The sequence below is a fragment of the Xenia sp. Carnegie-2017 genome, unplaced genomic scaffold (genome assembly GCF_021976095.1).
Source record: "Xenia sp. Carnegie-2017 unplaced genomic scaffold, XeniaSp_v1 HiC_scaffold_13, whole genome shotgun sequence".
Classification (NCBI taxonomy): domain Eukaryota; kingdom Metazoa; phylum Cnidaria; class Anthozoa; order Malacalcyonacea; family Xeniidae; genus Xenia; species Xenia sp. Carnegie-2017.
The window spans coordinates 4,316,953-4,327,725 of record NW_025813436.1 but is presented as its reverse complement, the minus strand read 5'-3'; the positions used below and the strand labels follow the sequence as shown (position 1 = coordinate 4,327,725).

The following is a 10,773-nucleotide window of genomic DNA, read 5'->3' as shown; positions in this document are numbered from 1 at the left end:
AGTCTCAGACGTACCTTTGATGTAAAGTATCGTTGCTGTTGTCACTGAGTTGTTTGTTTCGTTATGTTCCTTGGGTTTGAAAGTGTTGCGTTTGATAAAGTCAGAGTTATAGTTGTTATAACCTGACGTTTACTCCTCATTTGACTCTGAAGATGACTACCACTAAGGTTGTCGAAACGTCAGTCAACAACAATAAAAACAGTCCTTCTCAGGACAATACCAACCTGGACGATCATCATTTACAAACATGTAACGAGTCGTTATATGTTGATGATTTCGCTGGTGGAGCTTCTAATGAGGACGAAGCTCTATACATCTATCATAGATCTATCGAAAATAAATGAGCGAGGGAGGATTCAAGCTTCGAAAATGGCATTCAAACTCGCAACATGTCCGAAATGTTATCGCGAATGATTAAAATCGACTGTTTGTAGAGGTGGGAAATGGGAATGAAAAGGGGTCATCATATGTTAAACATATACCAAGTACGATGGTGGAAGACAAGTTAGTAAAAACTCCTTCGCCTCATACAGAGCCACAACCTAAGAGACATACGAGTACCGCGTTGTTACTTCCATGGTGGATACAATTCATCTCCAATTTATCAGATACATGGATTTTGCGACAGTGGCGTGCGGTCATGCAAGCGTAGGCAAGCGCCGCTTGCCTAAGCATTTTACCGAACAAAAATTTTTTGGATCAATCTCTGAGCAAAATCAGTTTAAATTTTTCTGTTCTAAACAATGTCAATTTAATCTTTTGTCTAAATTGTCTTTACAGTTGAAATGCTTGCTATTTATACGCGATTTACTGTCGTGGTTTTCGGTTTCACTTTGCTACACTTGTAAGATGAGTCAAGTGGATTAAATACACCGAATATTTATTAACCAAGGCAAGCGCGCTTGCCTTCGGAGCTCAATTTGAACATTTGCGCATGCGTTAATCTAGATTTGGAGGCTTCTTATTCGAGGAATATCGAGAAAAGGCAAGCGGCGCTTCTAAGGGCGCCGCTTGATAGCGATTGGTCAACAGTCTTGTACGCTCGCAATTTTAAACACATATCAGCGCACGAATAATATTCGTATATTCAACACATTGGACATCCGAATTATTCACGCCGTTAATGTTATCGTTTATTAAAAGATGACTGAGAGCGAAAGGTAATGTTCTGATTTCTAATTCAAAGTAGTAGGTGCTTTACTGGTTATTTTATTATTTTCTGCGCACAATGTGCGTAAACAAGCAGGGGCCGCAGTCTGCAGAGATATCGAAATGCACGCAAACGTGTGTTGTGGTAAAGTATGACTAGCATTATGACCAAAACACTATGCTCTTGTCAGTCTTGTGTCGTTGAATTCGTAAATTAATGACTAAAAATAAAAGGTACAAGATACTAAATAATAAACACGACTCTCCGATATTCTGATACGTACGAGTCAGTGCCAGACACATTTTGAAGAACGGGAGAACACGTTGCCATGACGTCATTATACCAAAATATAAACATTAAACAACGCCATGGCCTCAGTTTGTAACACACCGTGCCAATTTTGTGAAACTGGCTGTTCTTAATTGTTATAATCACGACTGCTACAATACATTTCGCGCCTATTGTCTTGCAATTTATGTATGTAGAAGATATTATCTGTAGCATGTAATACAAGATTATGATATTGACAAGAGCTTCCTTTTGCGTAGTAGTTTTGATATTTGTATCCGGTAGATATCATGTAACTGATGTAAGGTATAAATAAGATTGATGTTCCTATAAAATATATAGCATAGGAATTTTCATCCTTTTATGTTCTACTTCTACATTCGGTATTTTCACGACACCTGTACAACATGACTGAATGCATTGTGGAATCACTGTCAGCGCTTGCCTATTAAATTCGGTCACCGCACGCCACTGTTTTGCGATGCATCAGAATTTGCCTTTGCAGCAGTTGTATATCTACAAACGGAACATAAAAACGGTGAAATTGAAGTGAATTTAATAACAGCGAAGACAAGAGTCGCTCTTATCAAACGACAGACCATACCACGACTTGAATTGTTAGGCGCAACTACCTTAGCAAGATTAGTCGATTCGATTGTGAAAGCGTTGACTTCAATAAAATGTATCACTGATATTATCATTTGGACAGATTCATTTCCCACATTGTGTTGGATTCAAAATCATAAACTGTGGAAGTCGTATGTACAGAAACGCGTAAACGAAATCAGAAAGTTAACTAGTAGTTATAAATGGAGACACTGCCCTGGGGTAATAAACTCTGCCGACTTGCCTTCTCGTGGGTGTTCCGGAAGTGAACTTGTGCAATCTGGAATCTGGTGGAATGGTCCGCAGTTTCTCCAAGATACTGAAGACAAATTGCCCGAAGATCTTCAATCTACAAAATTGGATGAGGACCCATCTACACAGAGATAATACAAAATCCTCTTCCAATAACACATTCCTTGACGTTAACATCGCTTCCTGACCGTAATTCCATCCACTTGGAGAAGATTACTGACCAAGACAGATATGGTACGAAGAACAAACTACTTCGTGTCAGAGCACAAATTTTAAGGTTTATCAAGAAATCAAGAAAGCAAGAAGGAATTTCTTACCCTCTGACTCCATCTCAATGAATTTACGGACGGCAACTTACTCTTACGGCTAGTGATCGACAATTTGAAATCATCAGTACGAACTCTAACCAGAACAGCGAAATATCAGAAACGTTTGTTAGATCAGTTTATCAATCGCTGGAGAACAGAATGTCTTTTAAGTGTTAGAGAGACTTCACGCTTACTTCATGGAGCAGAGAAGGAGAAGATAGCTGTCGGTGATGTTGTTGTGTTAAAAAATGATCTTTCCCCTCGAATTTTGTGGATATTGGCAAGAGTTACCGAGCTCATAGTAAGTAAGAATGGTGTTGTTCGAGCAGCAAAGGTCTGTGTTGCGAGTACTACAAAGGCTCTATCGTCAGAACTACGTCGTCCAATACAACAACTGATACCACATGAGTTGAATATGCCTCCAGCAAATGCCGTGGCTCCGAAAACCACTAGTGGAATTGAGTCTAAAGACAAAAACTCTATGAAAACCCGACAACGAAGAACTGCAGCCGTGATTGGAGACCTATTGCGACAGTCAAATAGTAAAAACTCGTGGAAATAAATTGATCAATATGATCAACGTCGGGAGTGTGATAAACATTTGGTGCTGTGTATCGCGTGCCTTTTACGTGATTGCCACTTTTGGGATTTTTATAAAGGGGTGGGGTTGTTATTAACATTTGAAACGAAAATAAAACTTATGAATATATTGTGCAACGTGCATGACAGATTGCTTTAGATGAACTTTGTTTGGGCATGAACTGAGGTAGGGGCATGTTTATCTGATTTCAAAAAGAAGCCACAGATATCAACCAATTTCTTTACGCCAAATTTTGGGCAAAAAAGGAAGAAGCTGACTCACATCAGTCGCCACCTAGTACAGATTGCTTTCGAAAGCATTTGGAACGTGGCAATCACCAAGCAACTGTAGGGGAGAATTCAGCGGCGAATGTTGATAGAAGATTTACTGAAGTCAACCAAAACCTTGCATTTTAAATTAAGCTAGGTTCCTTGGTTGATTTAGGATGAATGTACTAATTATAGTCTTAAGCACATTATTGCAGCTTTGCCCTTCAGTTTTAACAAATAGCGTATTGACAAAGCTGATAAATTGTTACTTAATTGTCGGCAACGACCAAGTTAACTTTTGTACCCAATATGTTTTAGTTTACGAATCTTTTGTTCTCGTTTGATGCATGTTACGTTAAGGGCAATATCGATAATTGGAAGGGGGGGGGGGCACATTCATATATTCGTGATTTTTAATCCGTATTAATCCACAACCACAATTGATTTCAAAGGACTATTAAATTACAACATGCACAAACTCCACCCTTTCATTACCCTTCTTGTGCGACTCCTGCTAATTGACACAGCCTTTCCGATGCGCCATATTTGGTGCCGATGCTCAATGAAACATCAAGTGCTCTTCTTTTTCGGGATAGCGGAGGAATGTGCTCTCCTCCAACCTTGATTAGTGGAGATGGATGATGAGTGGCAGTTTCCCTAAAAAATTTAGGCATACCAAACCATCAAGCGATCGTAATTGGGGTTTATGGAGCACAATTTAAAAAATCTCCTATCATTGTATATAAGTAACAAAATTTAACGAAAAATGTTAGGCATGTTACGGCAACAAGCAGCCACCAGAATCTTATCCAAACTAGAGCACCCCCTCCCTCCAGAAAAATACATCCCTGGGTAATGATGTAGCGATTGAAGATAGACAATCTTTTCTGCTCTGGTTTCTTTCTTGATAAAAAGCCCCCGTAGGTAAAATATTATTTTTTAATGTCTTCAAAAAAACAGGTCAAGTTCAGTCCTAGAAGGCTCGATGGTTTTGGTCTTACAGATGGTAAGGCTCTTGAAATGCTCTGGGCTTACCCTCGTGTGCTCTCAGCAATTACTAAGGAGATGTCTGCCAGTAGAAGAGTAGATCTTTTGACAGACGCGCTTCTTCACTTATCTCGAAGAAATTTTAGCAATGCAGGTGCTTGAATATTGTCATTGCTCTATGTGTAACTATGTGTTGACAATGAAAATGTTTTTATTTGTTTGTTGCGCCTTAATTATTTTAATTTTCTGTATATGATTTGTTACTGGAAAATCATTAACGTCGAAGCTTAAAAAAAGTCTACAACTTAAAATAAAAACGCAACAACAAATGAAGGATTTATTTAGCGAACTACCTGGTAAGTAGTTCTGGTAGGTTAGAAATTTCTTATGTTTTCTGTGGCCGAAAAGTATTTAAGGTTTCTTTTTGCCTAACCAAACTCTCAACTCAATTTGCATCCAAGGAAAATATGTTGTTATTTAGTAAAGGCTTCTTCATCGAATTTAAAATCTGTTATGAAAAGATAAAGATTTATTAGTATTGATTGTACTTCAAAATAGCCTACTCGTTTTTACAAAATACCCTACTAAAAAACGAAATTTTTTTATTGTATGGGAAAATACAAAACCTGTAGCATATATAGTTACATACGTATTTATTTTGTTTGTTAGTGACGTACGATCCTGAAATTGTTTGTTAGTGGGAGGCCAGAGAGAAGGAAATTATGTCAAGAGTCAACCCAGGTATATAATGTTATTCATGGGAAATAGTTTCATTCTTAACAATTCAGTCTGTAAGATATAAAGACATACTTTTTAAATACAGAACATAAAGAAACCACGGAGAACTGGAAAGTGACGTATGTTCAAAAACTACTGCATTTTAAACATCTTAGGTAGGTTCTTTAATGTACTAAACTGGCTATTTCTCTATAATACATGCCTCTTGACGTTTTAATTTTTTTATTTGAGCCTAATTGGTGAATTATTTAAATTCTTAGTGCTACATCATTCGGATGTTTTGAAGAAAACCATGAGATAACTCTGAAGATTACTCAATTCATCAGATGTCGAAAAAACTGTACCAGTATGTATAAATGTGTCAAAGAAATATTTTGTAAACAGGTTTCAAAAGATTTTCAAAATTTATGTAAACAGGTTTCAAAAGATTTTACAAGATATTGAACGAAAGCATTCTGTAAAAGAAAGATGGAAACCTGGTCATCCTAGTTTTGACGTCTTTGCATTGCAAGCCATACAAAGAAAACGAAAAGATACTATCGGAGCTTTACATGGACTTTCCATAGAAAGGCATTTCTTAATAACATCGAGAAAGAAGTATGCAGGTACTGTAATGCACTGTAAATTTCGGATACCTGTAACCTAAGCTATGTTACCATATCTGTCTTTTGTTGTTCTTGTGAATGTTAATTTTGTATTCTTTTTACTTGTTTAGAGGGTCACGAACAAGATGAAATTAACAATTGAGAAACACAATGCTGCCATTGGATTCTCTTCCTGATTTTATAAACAGTTTATTCGATCGTCTGACATTTGACAAAACGAAAGATCCTACATCAGACCTTTATGAGGGATTTGAGTTTGGTGAGGATGACATTCTAGGGGAATCCTCGGTCCCAGTATACACAAAGAGGAAAGCTATTGAAATGTACTTAACCCTATAACGATGTGACGAGGAAGAGAAACTTGTAAACTTGGAAAGAGAAAGGCTTCTATTGTATTACACCAATCTTAGCTCAAAAATTGAGGAAGCATTTGCTGATCTTGGTGATTTGAGCAGCGATTAATTCATGCTTGGTTCAAAGCATGAACTGATGAGACTTAAAACCAAATTGCGGAATGAGTTATTCAGCTTGAAGAAAAGTTTTGAACTTCCACTTAAAGAAACGTTTCTTCTCCAGGCTGAGGTTGTAAACTTAACCTATGATGTCAACATTCCCAATGAATCTGAAAGCTCAACGTATGAGGAATCCGATACTGAAGATGAAAACATCGAAGAGTTCTCAGAAGTGGGCAGTGACATTGAATAGACGACATAGCTACTATTCGTAAACTAATAGCTACTTTTTATGTACTTACTTATTATGTAATTTAGTTGTTCACGTATCTAGTATAATAACTGATATCACGCAAACATTTGTGGTTTTGTGACGTCATGTTAGTGCACAGTCATTTTCTCTTCTTCTGTACAACACCGGAAGTTTTGACCCGTAGTTGAATTGTGAGAGAACTATGTTCTTTATTATTTATCTATGTCTTACAACTAAGAGTTTATATGCGACATATATCCCAACCAATTAGCTCTGTCTGCCCAGGGCCGGTTAAGGTTAAATTCAGTTGGTAAGGAGACACTTCAATTAAATACCTTTGGCCAAAGCAAGAGTAAACGAGAAAGCTGCGAAGTGTTCAAGGTGAGCATTGCAAATAAGAGTGGAGGTGAGGCAGTAGAGATTAAAGCAATCGCATTTCCAACAATATGTGCACCACTTCCTACAAGGATAAATATAGACGAATATCCACATCTCCATGGTTTAGAGCTTGCAGACTTTGATTCTTCTGATGACAATGGTAGCTGTGATTAGATCGAAATCTTGATAGGAGCTGATCATTATTGGGACGTAGTCACAGGTGATGTCGTACGAGGAGAAAATGGTCCAACAGCGATGAGCAGCAAATTGGGATGGCTTTTGTGTGGATGGTCATCACAAAAATCAGACGGACATACTCTGAACAGCCTCATTTTAGCAGCCGACTGCCTTGATAATTCTACTGTCGATGATTTTAAGTCCGGTGGTAAAACCAATGAAACCGCTTTGCAAATATACAAGGGAACAAAGCAGTTGATGGCCAAGGGTGGATTCAACTTGCGAAAATGGAACTCGAATTCTAGTAACGTAGTGAAGTCTATCGAAGCGTTAGAAGGTAGCAAGAATTTGAGCTTGATTAGTGACAAGTTAAGTGTTACTCAAGATCATCAGTCCTTTACAAAGTCGACAATTGCAGAAGAGTCCCTGCTCACGGAACCCACTCAAGTCAAGGTACTAGGAATGGTGTGGGATACGGGTGAGGACACATTTTTGTTCAATTTGACTGAAATAATTGAGTACGCCAATTCTTTACCTGTCACAAAGCGATCGCTGTTGAAATGGTCATCTAAAATCTTCGATCCCCTTGGATTCTTGTCTCCTTTTATGATAAGGCTCAAGATTCTGTTTCAAATCATGTGCTTGGATAGACTAGGATGGGACTGTGAACTTTATGGCAATCTACGTGAGCAGTGGAACATTTTATTGTCAGAGTTAAGGTTTCTAAAAGATGTTCGTGTACCGAGGTGCTATTATCCACCCCAACCGAAATACTTTACTACACAAGTTCATGGATTCAGTGATGCATCCGAAAGTGAAATTGGTGCTGTTGTCTATGTAAGAACAGTCTATGAGAATGGTACCCTCGACGTGAAATTAATTGCTTCAAAGACAAAGGTCGCACCAGTGAAAAAGCAAACGATTCCCCGTTTAGAGCTGGTGGCAGCGACTGTACTAGCGAAGTTAGTAGAGTCTTTGTTAAAGGCACTCAAGTGGAGTCTGGAAGTTTTTTATTGGGTTGACTCGATGACAGCACTTCAGTGGATACGAAACGATCGATCATGGAAACCATTCGTGCAGCATCTAGTGAACAAGATTCGAAGTATTTCGTTGACGGAATCTTGGAACTTTTGTCCTGAATCACTTAATCCTGCAGATTTACCCTCACGAGGTATTTCTGGGCAACTACTTTCGAATTCTTCCTTATGGTTTAATGGGCCCAAATTCTTGGCGAGGCTCGAAGAAGAGTGGCCAGAACGTCCAGTTAGCAACCTCTCACAAAGTGACGAAGTTCTGAGGGAAATTGTGAAAGAGCATCCGAATGTCGTGAGGTCACTAGTTTCGAATGAAATCGAACAGCGAGCCATGCCAGATCTTAACAAAGCAATCGACATTACTCGTTATAGCTCCATGAAGAAACTTCTTCGAATAACTGCTTGCGTAATGAGATTCATCAACATGTTAACGAAGATGCCACGGTGCGAGCGAACAACAAACAAACTCACAACCTCAGAAGAGCTAAGCTCAGACGAAATAAGGGAGGCGCAGCTGCTATGGAGAAGGTCTATTCAACAACTATCCTTTGAAAAAGAAATATTATTCGTTCTGTCAAAGAATGCGAATTCTTCAATAGCTATTTATGTTAAGCAATTTGGGCTATTTCTCGACGGTGATCACGTGCTGCGGTGCCATGGGTGATTGAAGAATTCATCGCTGAATCTGGAGAGCAAAAATCCTGTATTGCTTCCAAAGGAATCAAGATTTGTGAAATTATTAATATGCAAGGTTCACAACAATGTGAAGCACAGCGGGATTCGTGATACACTAACAACCATTAGAGAGCATTTTTGGATAATCCGTGGTCGAGAAGCAGTAAAGAAAATCGTCAGGAAATCTGTTGTTTGTCGTAAAGCTGAAGGTCTTCCTTATGAGGGAACGCCTCCTCCAGATCTTCCTGTTAGCAGAGTTTCGGATAATCTCCCTTTCACAAACGTAGGTTTGGACTTTGCCGTACTGTTGTTCGTACGAGAGAGTTGCGAAAGGAATAATTTGTCGGATAATCCAACAAAAGTGTATATTCTGTTGTTTACGTGTGCGTCTACTAGAGCCATTCATCTGGAGCTCACTCCTTCCTTAAGCGTTCCAGCCTTTCTCCGCGCGTTCCGTAGTTCCAAGCCTTACAAGTTCTTGAAAATTTTGTTGGGACAAAGGTTGCTTTAATGTTGATAAATCTGCACGTGGAGAATGGTTGTCCCAGGATCCACCAAAACCTTTTGATCATCTATGAAGACATCAATTTTTTCTGGGGCAGCTTCAGCACTGTAGTTGCGAGCTAGAAGTATTTGAAAATTATAAAAAAATCATGTGCAATGATTATGGATAAAACAGACAATAACAATCACCAAAATTGCTAATATACACATGACTGCAAAATTCAAGTACTTGAACAACATTTCAATAAGTTAAAAGAGTCCATAACATGAATTTTGCTTCAAATTAAAAGTTCTCTCAAAACTTTAATAAAACTTTCCTTACAACATAAGTGCTTGCATACCTACTTTTGATACTAGTGAAGTCTTTGTGAGATGTAATTTTGAGAATTTATGGCGAGTCTATTATGATTACCATATTCAAGATTCAATGTTGCTTATAATAAACAAACTTTTTTTCACATCATATTTGTGATTACGCCCATAACAATAGTATAACAGTGGAAATTAATAGAGTTGTAAGATATGTAATATTGATTAAAAAGCAACTGACCACAAATTCTCTAATTTATGTTTTACAAAAACTTCACAAGTTCCAAGAGTAAGTCATTAGTGTTGAAAAAAATGCAGTCAATAATGTTGAAAAAAACTCCATTGCAGTTTTAAGAGAAGTTTAATAAAAAACAATTAAAACTTTGAGTCATTGGCACTTTAAAATCCTGTTTTTTGATACAATTTCCATATAGTTTAGTTGCAAACATTTAACCAACATAAGGTCAAATATCGTAAACAACAATGAACTATTTAGTAAAAAAGATTGCACCATTTTGCCCATTCATGTATTTCTGTAATTAACATTTAAAAAGAATGCACTTTTTTATGCAACTGCAATTCCTGATGTTAGAGTGTTATTTATATAGTATATAGTATAAGCTGTTCTAAAATAATTTCAAAAATGGTTTGTGATTTTTTTACAACTTGGCCTGTTGGCAGTAAAATACATGAAAGTCCAGTGACCACAAAGCCTGTTCAAAAGTAACGCAAGGCAGGCGAGAGAAGGGCAGAATGGCACGAGAATATAATTTATATAAGGAAATGCTGATTTATACCCAATAAAATTGCATGTCCATGGAGAAGAGCAGGAGGCAGTAGCTTAACAGCCAGCAAATATAGGGGCTGGAAGCGCAGTGCAACTAAAGTAAGTTTCAGGAACACCAAATTATTTACATAGTATGAACAAACTTGTGGGATTGCTATATTAGTGGTGAGAGGCTATACCTCTCTACAGTCTGCAACCTAGCTGCATGGTCTCACAAATCCCAAAAATTTAACAAAATCTAAGTTGTAATTACAAAATTGAAAATTCATGCCAATTACTTTAATAAAACATACATCGATGCACTACGATTTGGGACAGTGTGCAAATTAGTTGAGAAAAAATGATGTGCAATTCTTTCGACAAAAATGTTTCCCCAGAGGCATGATCAAATCGATATTATATTAATTAATATGCAGTGCTA

The 10,773-nt window shown here is 37.6% G+C and overlaps 1 long non-coding RNA gene across 2 annotated transcripts; it reads left to right on the top strand.

Annotated features, from left to right (window-relative positions):
• The first annotated feature begins 4,205 nt into the window (after window positions 1-4,205).
• On the top strand, window positions 4,206-6,621 carry LOC124449175. 2 transcript variants are annotated; one of them, XR_006949355.1, is made up of 6 exons: window positions 4,206-4,796; window positions 5,110-5,181; window positions 5,264-5,333; window positions 5,439-5,524; window positions 5,596-5,783; window positions 5,894-6,621. It is a non-coding gene; the product is annotated as an uncharacterized LOC124449175 (long non-coding RNA). The 2 variants fall into 2 exon arrangements; XR_006949354.1 differs by having other exon boundaries at window positions 4,206-5,181.
• The last annotated feature ends 4,152 nt before the right edge of the window (window positions 6,622-10,773 follow it).